This window comes from Vombatus ursinus, unplaced genomic scaffold (genome assembly GCF_900497805.2).
Source record: "Vombatus ursinus unplaced genomic scaffold, bare-nosed wombat genome assembly UNPS02001287.1, whole genome shotgun sequence".
Lineage (NCBI taxonomy): Eukaryota > Metazoa > Chordata > Mammalia > Diprotodontia > Vombatidae > Vombatus > Vombatus ursinus.
Genome location: NW_020941065.1, coordinates 8467312 through 8482870, shown reverse-complemented (window position 1 = coordinate 8482870; position 15559 = coordinate 8467312).

Here is a 15559-nt window from a genome sequence, read left to right as displayed (position 1 = left end):
TATTATTTCTATGATAAATTATAAACTCCTCTGTCTGAATTGAAAGCCTTTCACACCCTGGCCCCAATGAATCCTTCCAGTTTCATAGATTACTTCGCTTTCCACATTCTGTAGTCCAGCTAAACTGGCTTCATTCTCAGAGGTGGCCCTTCATCTCCCATCTCCATGATGTGTAACAGCTGTCCCTCGTGATTGCAATGCATTCTCTCTTCTCCTCTGCCCCCAGTAAGCCCCAACTTCCTTTAAGACTTAGCTCAAGCATTACTTCCTATTCCTGAAGCCCCCAAGTATTAGTACCCTTCCTCCTTAATTAGGTTGTATTTAATATACATACACTCTATAATCCAGTGACATTGTCTTCCTTGCTGTTCCTCACATAAGATAATCCATCTTCTTGGCTCTGGGCATTTTCTCTGACTCTTCCCCACGCTTGGAATGTTCTCTTTCTCATTGCTACCTCCTGGCTTTCTACAAGTCCCAGATAAAAATCCCACCTTCTGTGATAGATAAGCCTTTTCTGATCCTGCATAATGCCAGCCTTCCCTCTGAGCCTACCTCCATTTCTTCCTGTCTCTATCTTGTGTGTTCATAATTGTTTGCATGTTGTCTCACCTGTTAGAATCTGACATGTTCCTTGAGAACAGAGACTCTTTTTACATGTCTTTATATCCTTCAGTGCTTAGCACTGTGACTAGTGCATAGCAGGCATTTAATAAGCAATCCAATCCAATAAGCATTTATCAAGCTCCTACTATGTGTCAGGTACTGGGAATACAATTAATCAAGACAGTGCCTGCCCTCAAGGGGTTTACAATCTAATGGGAGGAGACACACAAAAGGAGGAAGGAAAAGGGGTGGGGACACCAGGGGGTTACCTTATTCCTTAGAGTTGAAACCAGGCAGCAGATGAAGGGTGTAGTTGACTGACTGTTTATATTTATTTATATACATGTTGTTTTTCCTAATAGAAACTAGCTCCTCAAGGGCAGAAGCAATTTGATTTTTGTCTTTTTATCCCTAGCATCTAGTGCACAGCCGGGCAATCGATCAATATTTGTTAAGCACTCACTGTGTACCAGGCATCTTGCTATTTGCTTGTTGCACAAAAGGAGACAAAAGCCAGTCCCTGCCCTCAAGGAGCTTATAATCTAATGGGGGAGACAACATGCAAACAACATATACAAAGCAAGCTACATACAGGATAAATAGGAAGTAATTGAGAGGAAATGTACCAGAATTAAGAGAGTTTGAGATCCTGGAAAAGATGAGATTTTAATTAGAACTTAAAGGAAGTCATGCATACAGTAGATGCTTAATAAATGCTTCCTGCTTGATTAAATGCTAAGAACACACAGTAGGACTGGCTTAGATGATCTCTCAGGCCCTTTCTGGGTCTAGATATATGTTTGTATGATCCACAGAATCTGAGGAAGGTAAAGGTATAATTTTGTTTTTTAATTATTTCTAGGTCTGCTAGAGAATCATAGCTTGAGAACTCAAAAGGACCTGAGAGGCTGACTAGCCCAATCCCTTAATTCTATTTGTATTTTTTGCAATAGATTCTTTATTACCATTTCATTTTTTTAATACTGAATTTAACAAACACAAAATAAAATGGATATTTTCATTTATAATACATGGAACAGAAGAAGAGGATTGTACATGGAACTTTGAATCTCTGTTTTGACCAACTTCCTTTATAGCATAAACTCAATATGTAACCTTCAAAGCTGTCCTGTTTGTGATTCCTTCTGTTCTCTTCTCATTTTTAATTTAATTTTTTTGGGGTATGGTACCTTATTCCTACTCTCTTCTCTCCTATTCCTTCTCTCTCTCCCATTCTACCCCCCTACAGAAAAAACAAAGAGAAGAACAAAACCCTTTTAATGAATATGCCTAGCCAAGGAAAATAAATTTCCACATTGACCATGTCCAAAAATGTCAGTCTCATTCTGCATCTTGATTCCATCATTTCTTTGTCAGGAAGTGGGCAGCCTGCCTCATCATGAGTTCTCTGGAATTGCTATCCCTTCACTTTATGGAAGAGGAAACAGGCCCATAGAGGGACAGTGATTTTTGTCTTACCATCCCCAATCTAGGCAGATGGCTTGTAATGGTATTGATGGACCTGCAAAGGACATAGTCATAGGAATGAACAAGCATAGATCTGACTATGCCATTCTTTTATTTAAGAAATTCCAGCAGCTCCCATTTGCTTCTAAGATAAAATACACACTCTTCAATTTAGCATATAAAGTCCTTTATAGTATGGCTCCTACCTATATGTTAAGACTGTTTTCACAGTATTCTCCTTTCTCCTAACCCTTTCAGCTAAAGCCCAGCTGACTTAACTATTTCCATGAGACATTAAATCTCATACCTCTGCATCTTCCCATTGGCTCTACCCTTCCCTTCTCATCTCTGCATCTCAGAATTCCTAATTTCCTTTAAGACTCAGTATGAATTTCACTTCCTAAATGAGACATTTCCTAAGCTCTTAGTTGTGAATCACTAACCTCCCAAGTTCCTTTGCATATTTTTGAAATTTACTTATATGGGTACATGTTGTTTCTTCTATTAGAACGTAAGTTCCCTGAGGGCAAGGACTTTGTATTCCAAGCACCCAGCACAGTGCCTGAATCCCTAGGACCTCAAAGGCTACTAGCCACACCCCCAACAGAATCCCTTCTAGAACATACCTGAAAAGTGGTCAAACCAGTTTCTGCTTAAAGATCTCCAGTGACAAGGAGATCCCTACTTCCCATGGTAGCACATTCCACTTATAGACAGCTTTAATTGTTAGGAGGTGGCTAGACAGCCGAGTTCTGAGTCAAGAGGACTTGAGTTCAAGTCTTGTCACTGACACATGTTGGCCCTGTGATCCTGGGTAAGTCTCTTAATCTTTTAGTGCCCATAAGTTAGAGAGAAGGTGTCCACTTGCATTGATAGGGGATGCTTGACATCGGGAATACCCTATCCCTATGAAATCAAGAGCTCAGTTGAAAAAAATATTTTGTATTTACTTATGTGCCTACTTCTATAAAGCTCCAGCTCTTTTAGGGGCAGGGATGATTTTATTTCTGTCTTTGCATCCTCAGAACCTAGCACATAGTAGGCACTTAATAAATATTTGCCAATTAGTGAATAAATGTTTTCCTCCCATCAAACCTAGATCTGTCTCTCTACCAATCCCGACTTTTGCTCCTTGGGTCAAAGACACACTTGGCACCTACTGAAGCAAGGGCTTAATGAAGGCTTATTGAATTGAATTGAATTGAGTTGAACCAGAGGCAGTTATTTTAAAACCTTCAATGGGATCCATTTCTGTGCTCTGTTGAGTGTGGAAGGCCACAGAAAGCAATGATGCTGACTGCTGACTGTCTGGGGGGCTGAATCTCAGTTTTGATGAGATGGCCTGTGGTCAGACAGAAAATAAAGACCTGCAGGATGAAAGGCAAAGAACTTGGAGCCCCTTTCCATCAGACAGCCATGCCAGTGGGGAACCACTCATCTATCACACATATGCTGCAAGTAGATTCCAATTAGGTTTTGAGTGGGCATGCTGCTGTATCCACAATGAGGCTGGAGAATGGTAGTTCTTCAGTGGAGGCAGGCTATAGTAGGAGGAGCATTTGACCTAGAGTTAGGAGATCTGAGGTTGGAATAAAGATCCACATGATAATGTTGGGCAGGTTCCTTAGCTTCTCCGGAAACTAGAGGACTCAAAGAATCATAGATCTGGAGCTGTAAAGGTCCTTAGAGGCCACTGAATGATGAGGAAATTGGGGCTCCAGAGGGGCTAAGGCAAGTCACACAGGTAGTGTCTGAGTCAGGATTTGAATCCAGGTCTTTGTGACTCTAAGTGCTCTATCTACTATACCATGCTGCCTTCAAAGAAAAGCTCTCTTAATAAATATTGGTTGAGTTCTTCCTTGCTTGAACATGAGATGGATGGCTTAGATCCCATGTACTTACTCCATCAAAACTCTGAAGTTTGCACCAGATAGAATAAAGATCAAGAAGTCCAATGGGAAACTATACTAGGTGACTTCTTTGATGTCAGATTGGCAGAGGTCAGCTGGAATTCTGAGGGCAGTAGGGAAGCAGGTAGCTTCTCAGCACAACCAGAAATAGGCCAGGGACATGTGTAGTCTGCAGGGCTCTGGCTCTAGAGTCAGCTAAGTGTTCCCTCCAAATGCCCTAGGGTAAGGACCCTGGGGCCATCAATAGTAGTGACCAGCATGATGTAGTAGTGCTCTGACCAAACCAGAAGCCCTGAGATCCCTAAAAATTTGCTCTGAGATTTTAGACAGGACAAGAAGATTCTTCACAATGAACCTCAAAGATCCAGGGGGTCTAACCCCAATAGATAGTAGAACAAGAACCCCAGGAAGCCAGGAAAAGAATAATCAGGGGGACTCTGTCCCACCCAGAGGGGGACAGTGGGTAGACCCTGACCCTGGCACAAAGCTTCAACTCAGGAACTAAATCTGGGGAGATGAGTCAATCAAAGAACATGCCAACTGGTATAAAAAATGATTGCAAATCTAAAGATCTCCAACTGCAAGCAGATACTTGAAGGAAAAATTAGATTTTCCACAAGGACTACACAAATGCCTAGAAGAAATGAATAGAGAAACAATGAAATAAAAGCTCTTGAGGAAATAATTAGAAGGAGAATAAATAGCTTGGAAGGGAAAGTGATAAACCTTACCCAGGAAATGGACTCCTTCAAAACTGGAATGAATAGGCAAGACAGAACTCAGATTCCATGAGATGGCAAAAGGTATTAGAATAATATTTGCAGCTAGGTGAGGCCATGGTACATAGGGTGCTGGTCCTGGAGTCAGGAAGACTCATCTTTCTGAGTTTAAATCTGGCCTCAGACACTTCCTAGCTGTGTGACCCTGGGCAAGTCACTTAACCCTGTTTGCTTCTATGTTAGAGGGGATGGCATGGTCCTAGGGAATGGAACTTTGGGCTCTGTCTTCCATTGAGGCTGCTTGGAGTGAATTCTGCCAGACAGGTCTAGAGTGCAATCTAGTCCAACACCTTCATTTGACAGATGAGGAAACTGAGACCCATGGATGTTATTTGACTTATTCAAGTTGTATAAATAGTAAGACTCTAAGGCAAGTCTTGAACCCAGAAGCTCTGCAGTCCTCTTTCCATTACTTTGTATACATTTTGTATGTACTTATATGTGTACATATTGTTTTGTCATAGAATGTAAGCTGCTTGAGGGCAGGGACTGCTTCATTTTTGTCTTTGTTTCCCTAGTGTCTAGCAGAATACCTGGCACATAGTAGTCACTTAACAAATATTTATTAATTAATTATCACAAGAAAGTCAACGACAGAAAGTTACCATATATAACAAAATATTTATAGCAGTACTTTTATGTAGTAGCAAAAAAAGCCTAGAAACAAAATGGGTGCCTGTTGATTGAGAAATGACCAAACAAATTGAGGTTTATGAAAGTAATAGCATATGATCACCTTGTAAACAATGTATATGCTGAATTCAGAGAAACCTGAGAAGATTTGTCTAAACTGATGCAGAGAAAAGTAGGCAGAGCCAGTGGAACAATCTATACTATGGCCACAATAATATAAATGGAAACAAGACTGAAGGAAATAAAAACTCAGATCTGACCAGACAGACATGAATCTCAATTCTAGGGTACTCAGGATTAAACTGAGTGAACAGTGAAAAGAGCTCTGGGTCTAGAGTCAGGTCCTGGGTCTGAAACTTGGTTCTGCCATTTATTTTTGCTTGTGGGACCTTGGTCAAATCTTTGCACTTCTCTGGGACTCATTTTCCTTGGCTGTAAAATGAGAAAGTTAGACTACTAAGTTCCTTCCCAGATCCAGATCTTTGCTCTGAGGATGTTACATACCTCCTTTCTCTCAGTAGATTCTAGGCATAGAATGAGGCATCTGTCAGTAGACATGATCAGTGTTTTTGCTTAATTATGTCTTTGTTTCAAGGAAGAGTTTTCTTGGAAAGATTATTGGGACAGCATCAACAGAATGCTTTAAAGGAACAGAAGTTGCCAAAGAGGCAGATTTAGTGTTGCTATGAGGAAGAACTTCCTAACAATGAGATCCATCCCCAAATAGAGTGGGGTATTTGAACATGTGGTGGAGTCTTCAAGCAGAGGCTGAAAGACCACTTGTTGGGTTTGATCAGCTGCATGGCTCAATAGGAGACAGATCACAGAACCTGGAGAAAAGAAGACCTGGGTTGGAATCCTGCTGCTTCACTTACATTGGGCAAATCATTTAGCCTCTGTGTAGCTCAGTTTTCTCATCTGTAAAACATGTGTAAGAAAAGCATCTGCTTCACAGGGTTGTTGTGAGGTTCAAATGAGGATATATATAGTAAGCCTCTAAGGCAAGACTTGAACCCAGGAGCTCTGCAGTCCTCTTTCCATTACTTTGTATTCATTTTGTATATACTTATATGTGGACATGTTGTTTTCCCCCATAGAATATAATATATATGTATATATATTACATATATATATGTAAACACTAGCTATTGGTTTCTTTTTACTATTTTATTCATTTAAAAACATTTTTGTTTAAAATTTTGAGTTCCAAATTCTTTCCCTCCCTCCCCTCCCCCCTCTCAGAGATGGTAAGCAATTAAATATAGATTATACATGTGCAATTATGTATAACATTTCCATATTAGTCATTTTGTACAAGAAGACTCAAAAGAAAAAATGAAGGAGTGAAAAATAGCATGTTTCAGTGTGTATTCAAATAATATCAGTTCTCTCTCTGGAGGTGGATAGCATGCTCATCATTAGTCCTTTGGGATTGTCTTGGATCATTGTATTGCTGAGAATAGCTAAGTCATTCATAGTTCTTCATCGAACAATATTGCTGTTACTGTGTACAATGTTCTGTTTCTGTTCACGTCACTATGCATCAGTTCATGTAAGTTTTTCCAGGTTTTTCTGAAATCATCCTGCTTGCCATTTCTTATAGCACAATATTCCATTACAATCATATACCACAATTTGTTCAGCCATTCCCCAATTGATGGTCATCCCCTCAATTTCCAATTCTTTGCCACCACAGAAAGAGCTGCTATAAATATTTTTGTACAAATAAGTTCTTTTCCCTTTCTTCTTGGATGTCTTTTTGATATAGACCTATCAGTGGTATTGCTGGATCAAAGGGTATGCACAGTTTGCTTGCAATTTGGGCATAGTTCCAAATTGCTCTGCAGAATGGTTGAATCAGTTCACAACTCCACCAATAGTCCATTAGTGTTCCAATTTTCCCACATCCCCTCCAACATTCAACATTTTCCTTTTTTGTCATATTAACCAATCTCTGAGATTGTACCTCAGAGCTGCTTTAATTTGCAGTTCTCTAATCAATAACACTAGCTATTGTCAGTTGTCAATGGATATTTCTTTCATTTATGGGTTGCACAAGATGGACATTGAGGTCCCCTCCAAATTCTGTGATTCTGTCATACCGTATTAAGTCTTTCAAAGGACACGGTATTTTTTTTAATCAAAGCATCCACACAGTACATAATCACAATTCCCCTCCCCTTTTCATATTAGCTTCAAGCTTTATTCATGAAATATTGAAGAGCTTGGTGCCATTCTAGGGTCACAGACTGACATCTCTTCATTGGAGTCACTAACAGGGGAGGCAGCAAGGATGGGAGAGTGTTGTCTCTTGAAGGCCAATGTTAAAATGCCTGTGTTACCTGGCTGGTCCTCTAGCCCTCTCCTATCAGCACTTTATCAGGGGCTAGTTATCATCTTACCTAGATAATCCATCAGGAGAGGGGATGATATCCAGGAGAGAGAAGTTTCAAAGAGTTAAGGCTGTTCAGGGAAAGGAAAGTCTCTGAGTGATTGAAGACAGCATGAGGGTGCTAAAGAGGGTCAATATAGAGAGAGACAGTGCAGAAAAGGCAAATCGTCAATGACATCCCTGTGTATGCTGAGGAAGGGAAGACCCTGGCAGGTGGTTGCTAAGGAAGGGGGATGGGTCTTGTGGGACTCAGTTTATTAATTTGTAAAATGAGGGGTTGAATTAGATGGTTCTTGAGGTTTATTCCAGCTTGAAGTCTATGATACCATGACCTTATGATTGAAAATCAGAAGACTTGAGTCTAGATTGCCACTGATTAAATATGTGACTATTAGAAGGGACTTAAGAGGCCATCTAGTCCAGTGTATACCTGAATAAGAAACCCTTCTATAATGCTTCCCACACAACAAGGGACTATCTGGTCTTTACTGGAAGACCTCCAGTGATGGTGAACCCACTCCTTCCTGAGGTAGTCTATTCAATTTTTGGACAACTCTGATTATTAAATAGATTTTCCTGATATGGAGGATATCTATAGCAATATCTATAGCTATATTTATATATTTTATATACATATATATATCCTGATATATGTGTATGTGTACACACACACACATACATATATACACACATATATATTATATATATATATAATCTGTCTTTTTACAGCTCCCATCCATGGCTCCTAGTTGATCTGATTACAACATACGGCACCCTTTAAAATACTCGACAATAGCTCTTTTGACCCTCCCCCCATTTCTTTTCCTTTCCAATCTGAAAATGTCCAGTTCTCTAAGTTGATATTCTTATGGTGTCTCTTGTTTCAGCCTACTATTCCAATTGATTGTGATCATTTTTGATTCTTACTGAAATTCAGTGTTCTAGCTGACCCTCTAAGCACTGGGTCAGCTACACATTTGATAAGCACACCACCTATTCCCTTTTCCAAGTAACTGATAAAAATGTTAAATAGCAAATGTCTTAAGGACAAATTTTTGGCTCTTTTCAGGAAAGACTTCCCTTCAGGGTACCATCCCTATAATCCAACCCAATCCAACCCAACCTCACCCAAACCAATCCAACCCAGTTTATTTCAATCCAACCCAACCCATTCATTCCAAAACAACCCAATCCAACCCAAGCCAATTCAGTCCAATAGTCACTTCCCAATCCAACAAACCTCATAATAATAATAATATTAATAACAACTTTAGTAAGCTAAAATTTATTTTATCTATGTTTTAATAGACTATAGAAAAGAATATTCTATATATTCTATATTATAGAATTATATGTTATTGAATAATAGCATTATATTGACTTGGCCAAGGATTATTTCTATCTAAACTCCATTGAAAAACATGAGGACATGATAATGATGATAATAATAATAATAAAAGGATAGCTTAAATTTTTTTTAGCACTTAAGAGTGGAAAAACACTTTCCCTCATAATGACCCTGACAGGTAGGTAGTATGAGTTCATTATCATCCCTATTTTTTAGAGGAGGAAACTGAGATTGTGAGAGGTACAGTGACTCTCCATTTTGTCCACAAAGACAAGTAATACTATCTACCCTCTAGGGTTGTTTAAAAGAGAACGTTTTAAAAAGTTTAAAGTGCTGTATAAATGGAATTGTCATTAGAGTAGAGGCAGAGAAGGGAAGGAGAGATGTTAATGGGGTCTTGTGGGTTGGGAGCTTGTCCTTCTTGGGGAATAATGCTAAGAGCTGATATCTTGATGGCTATCTAAAGTTTGCAAAGTGCTTTTCCTGCATTATCTCATTGGAGCCTCTTCACAGTCCTGTGAAGTGGGCTAGACCACCCATAGTCATAGTCGTTTTTATCTTCATTTTATAGATAAGGAAACTGAGATTCACAAAGGTGAAGTGAATTGCCAAAGGTCACATTGCTACTAAATATCAGAGGTAGGATTTCATACCAGGTCTTTCTTTATTGAAATATAATATGTTCTCTTCAATATACCAATATCAGGGCACATTGATGGTAAGGTAGGGAAGCCTTGTAGGAAGGAAGACTGGAAAATTGGATGGAAGTTTGAGATAACTGAATAAGAGACGGGGAGGAGGAAGAGACAGAGAAACAGAGACAAAAAGAGATACAGAAAGATAGAGAGACAGAGAAACAGAGACAGAGGGGTACAGAGAGACAAAGAAAGACAGACAGAAATATAGAGATAGATTCAGAGGAAGAGATGGAGTTAGAGATTCAGAAACAGAGATACAGAGAGAGTCAAAAGCAGAGAACTAGAGATAGAGAAAGAGAGATAGAAACAGAGAGAAGCAGACAGAAGACACACAAGAAAGAGAGAATGAGAAAGTTAATCCTTAATGGATAGAGACCATACCGTGATCGACAAAACAGAACGAGATACATGGAGTCTGTTCAGTCCCCAATATGTTCATGGAGTCCCAGCCTTAGTGCCAGAGCCTTCTGGGTTTATGTCTAGTCTTACCAAATTATTCTGTAACCAAAATAATGACTTCCATCTGAAACTCAGCGCTTCCTGTTCTAACAGTATCCACTTGGAGAACACCAACTCCATCTCATGAGAAAGAAAAGAAATGCTTGGAAAATTAAAAATCAATTTCTAGAGGAAGAAGTGATTGCTCATTTTACCAACAACATTTCTGTGGTACCTCCACGCTTCCAAAGTGCTCTCCTCCAAACTGCCCTCTGATGCAGGTACTGTAAGTATTATTATTGCCCATGTTATAGATCAATTTGCTGTTCCTGGTATTTGCCATGTCATTTCCTGCCTCTGTGACTTTGCGTTGGCTGTGACCCTTGCCAGGAATGCAGTCCCTCACTATCACCTTGTACCTGGCTCCACAACTCAGTCAGGGGCCACTTCCTACATTCAGCTTTTCTGGAAATGACCTAGATTACCCCCTTCCAAAGTTACCTTTCATCTACTTTGCATGTATTTTGGATTTACTTGTATGTGGACATGTTGTTTCCCTCAAGAAAATGTAAGTCCCTGAAAGGAGGAACTTTTTAGTAGTCTCTGTGGTTAGCATAGTACTCAGCACATAGTAGGTGCTTAATTAATACTTGTTGATTGCTCTATTGATTTAAAGTTAGAAAGGATCTTTAAAAATCACTGAGCCCAATTTCTTCATTTTACAAATGAGGAAACTGAGGCCCAGAGACATGAAGTAATTTGCTCAAGGTGGCAGAGATACCATTCCAACCTAGATCCTCCAATTCCCAGTCTTTCTACTTTGGGACTCTGAAAAGGGCCACATTCTGTTCAGAGGCACACAGGGTTTAGCTGGGCTAGTCCCAGGACAGCAGACACAAAATGTTTCACATCACTGGACATGTAGTTTTCCAATCTGTCAGGGCTTGGTATCTGCTGGCTGGCACAGACTTTAAGAACCCAGGGTTTCCCCTGTACCCTACAACAGGAAATCAAAGGATGATAGACTTATAGCCATAACAGGGAGGTAGAGAGGAAATAAACATTTATATAGCACCTACTACGTGCCAGGAGCTTTCTACAAATATCTCAGGGGCAGCTAGGTGGTATAGTGGATAAAGTGCTTGGCCTGGAGTTAGGAAGACTCATTTCATGCTTTCAAATCTAGCCTCAGACACATGCTAGCTGTGTGACCCTGGGCAAGTCACTTCACCCTGTTTGTCTCAGTTTCCTTCTCTGTAAAATGAGCTGGAGAAGGAATGGCAAACCACCAGAGTGGTTTTTGGTCTTTGCCAAGAAAACCCAAAGAATCAGACACAACTGAATAACAACAAAAACAAATATCTCATTTGATCCTCATAACTTTTTGATGTAGATGCTGGTTATCATCTCATCCATATTTCTCCATTCTCTTCACAAGAATAGTACAATGGGAGTCTGGCTTATATGCAGACACCATCAGTTTGCTAAGGTACATGGAAGACACTGGGTACTTGTTTCTGAGAGACTGGAGACTGAAGGATGAGTGAAGATTTTGTGTTAACACACCAGCCAGCACACCAGTGAGCAACCTTTTCCCACTGTCTGCATGGTTGAACATCTTGGCGTCTTTTAACCAGCCTGACTAGGCACCTATAGAGACTTCTGTGGCATTCCTATCTGTTGTTTGAAGGTGAAGGACTCCTTCATTCACACCATGCAGTAGTCACCTCCTTCCTCCACCCCTTTAGGCCACATGTCTCAGAGAAACAGTCTTTGGACTTCTTGTTTCTTCTTTTCTATTCTAGAAAGAAGGAATGGAGTCTGGGGAGCTGGGAGTCCAGAAATCCAGGAAGGACATTGCAGACAGCCCAGTAGTGATGCTCTGAGGAGCATGGTATAGAGGTGCCAGTCCAACAGAAGCCAACACTGCTGTCTTTGTATTTAAACTGGGTGGCACTAATGTTATGTAGGAACTGAGCTAAACTGTGAGCCTAATCCCCTGCCCTAGCTTCTACAGTATAGGGGAGTTATATGCCTCACAAGATTTTGGGGGAAATGTCTGAATATTTGTTCTTACTATATCTTTAAAGTAAACATCCCTTTCTAAAAATGAATCTAATGATAAGTGGTTAAATGGAGCTTAGGTGATAGTTCCTGGTCCCCTAAGAATGGCAGGAACATAGCCAACAGGGGCTTGAGTGGATGACAGAGAAAAGACAGAATCCCCAATCCTTGCATTTACCAGATAACCCTGAAGGGGTAAAATAGGGCAGACTTGACTTGAAGGTGGTATGGCCAGAATCAACCATATTAAAATAGTGCGAGCTAGCTTATCAAAGCTTTGCTAGAAATCTAGGTAAGCTATAGTCAACAGCATTCTCCCCCTATGCTAGTTTAGTAATCTGGTCAAAAAAAGAAATGAGGTTAACCTGGCATGACCTATTCTTGATGCGGCCACGCTGGCCTTGTAATCACCACTTCCCTTTCTGCCGGTGTGCCAACCATGTTTTGAAGGAGTCATTCTAGAATTTCCCCAGAAACTGAAGTCAGACTCACTGGCTTGCTAACTGTTCTCTTTCCTTTTATGGAAATGAGGACATTTGCCCTTCTCCAATATTGTGGCACCTCTCCCATTTTCCATGATCTTTCAGATATTACCAAAAAGAATATCTACAGAATTTGTTCTTTTAAATATTTTAAACCTTCTTCAGGAAAAGACAATCATTTTGAACTCTGTATGAAGAATTCAAATCCTATGAACCTAATCAAAGCCTAGTCAGGTTGAGCCCAGCTCGGTATGAATTCCAAATGAATGGATTATCAATGAATGCGGATTGTCTATCCTGGGTATTTATAAAGGTTGTTGTTCCATCATGTCCAACTCTTCCTGACCTCATTTTGGGGTTTTCGTGGCAAAGATACTGGAGTGGTTTGTCATTTCTTTCTCCAGCTCATTTTTACAGATGATGAAACTGAGGCAAACAGGGTGAAGTGACTTGCCCAGGGTCACGCAGCTAGTAAGTGTCTGAAGCTGGATTTAAACTCAGGAAGATGTTTTCCTGATTCTAAGCTCAGTGCTCTGTGTACTGCACCACTTAGCTTCCCTGTATTATAATAGCATACCATAAAAGAAGAGAGAACATATAGGGAGATTTCATGAGCATCTTATATTTACTGTGTTCTTCTCTCTCTTTTTTTTCCTTCACACCCTTCTAGCTTGGTAGTATGCTCTTTTAAAGTTCAATTGTACCCTTCAAACAGGAGCACAAGATCACAGATTTATAGCTGGAAGGGAAGTTACAGGTCATCTAATGCAAGCAACAAATTCAACACACAATTATTAAGCACTTACAATGTACCAGGCACTGAGCCAGGTGCTGATAGTACAAAGACAACTACAGGGCATGGGCCTGCCCTTACAGGGCTTACGTTTTACTAAAGGGAGATTGACTGAACACGATACACAGAATATTGAAATTTATATAAAGCATTATCAAGGAGAAAAGGTACTGACAACTGCAGGCAATCAGGAAAGGGGATGTGTAAGGTCTGGTACCTGATTTGATTTGTTAGAGGCAGAAGAGACTCCAAGCTAGGGATTCCAGGAGATATAGATGGGGAGGGAGTGCATTCCAGACCCATGGGAAAGCATTGGTGGGAAACAGAATTTTCTGTATGGGGAACAACTAGGAGGTCATTTTGGCTAGGACAGAGAGTACATGAAGGGGAGCAGCATCAACCATAACAAAGACTGGAGAGGTAGGTGTGAACCATATTGTGGAAGGCTAGATTAATGTCATACTTCGCATTTTGTTTCATATCTTAGAGACAAGACCGAACCAATGAGGACTGTTGAGTAAGACAGTGTTGCCACAGCTAGGTGGCAAAATGGTCGGAATGCTGTGTTTGGAGTCTGGAAGACCTGAGTTCAAATCCTGCCTCAGATATTGACTAGCTGTGTGACCCTGGGCAAGTCACTTAACCTCGCTGAGCCTCAGTTTCCTTATCTGTATGATGACAGAAAATGGGCTTGATTGCTTCTAAGGTCTCTTCTAGCTCTAACTTTACGACCTTATGTTGAGATGTGTGTTTTAGGAATTCAGTAGCTGTGTGGGAGATGGTTTGGAGAAGGTAGCACCTGTGCCTGGTAGTATAGAGGTTAACAGGTAAAAAGGACTCAGTAAGAGGGCAGCTTACAGATTTTCCAAGGATGGATGACTGTTTGCCATGCATATTGTAGAGAGAATTTTTGGCCAGGCATGGGTTGTACTATATGGCCCCTCAGGTCCTTTCCAACTCTGAGATTCTGAGAAATACCCTGAGATTGTAATTGCACACCTCAGAGTCAAGAAGAAGATGCTGCCAGGTTTATCTCTGTGGTTCTCATCTCTGGCCATCTGCTTTGGTGTTAGCTGTGTCTCTCCAGAAGTGGGAAGGGCTCCCACTCACAGAGATCAAAAGTAGCTTCTTAGCCTTCTTTCTAAGCTGTAACATGCACAAAAGATTTCCAGCAGCACTGGCAAGGGTGGGGACTGACTGACTTCCCACACTGCCAGTCTGGGAAAGGGTTGCAATTAAACAGAGGGCTCCCCTGTAAAATCAAAGATGAGTCTGGCAAATTTGGCTTGTTTCTCCCCCCCCCCCCCACTTTTAAAGTGGCCAAGTCGACATAAGGAGAGGGTTCAGTTTGCTGCTGCTACTGCTAGGGAGTGGGTAGACTGCTCACCTAAAAGCCTATTATTAAATCAGGTTTGTAGTAAAAGGTGTGTTAGTGAGACAGCCAGAAATTTCCCTTTGCCAAAAGTTACTATCAAATTAATAATTAATATCTGCAGATGATATGATGGAAAAAATGCACTACACTAGGAATGAAAAGAAAGGGTTCTAATTCAGTATGATACTCCCAGATGACTCTGGGCAAATTACTTAGTTTTTCTGAGCCTTGGTTTCCTCATATGTAACCTAAGAAGGAACATACTCCTTATCTAACACTATCCTTAACAGGCTGTTGTGAGGAAAACGCTCTGTAAATCGCTATGGAAATATTATGGACATATTTAACAAGGTTCGGGACTGCTCTCTGAGCAGGGCGAACCGTGTGTCACCTGGTTGGGGGAAGACGTGTAGGAGAGTTGAGGAGCTCTACCTGCAAGGGATAGGGACCGGCCGGCCGGCGAGTGGGATTGGGGACCGTGGCTCTCCCAGGGCAGGACGGCGGGAGGCTGAGTGAGGCTGGAGGCTCTGGCCAAGAGGTTGCAGGGTCGTCCCAGGTCAAGACTGGGCAGAGC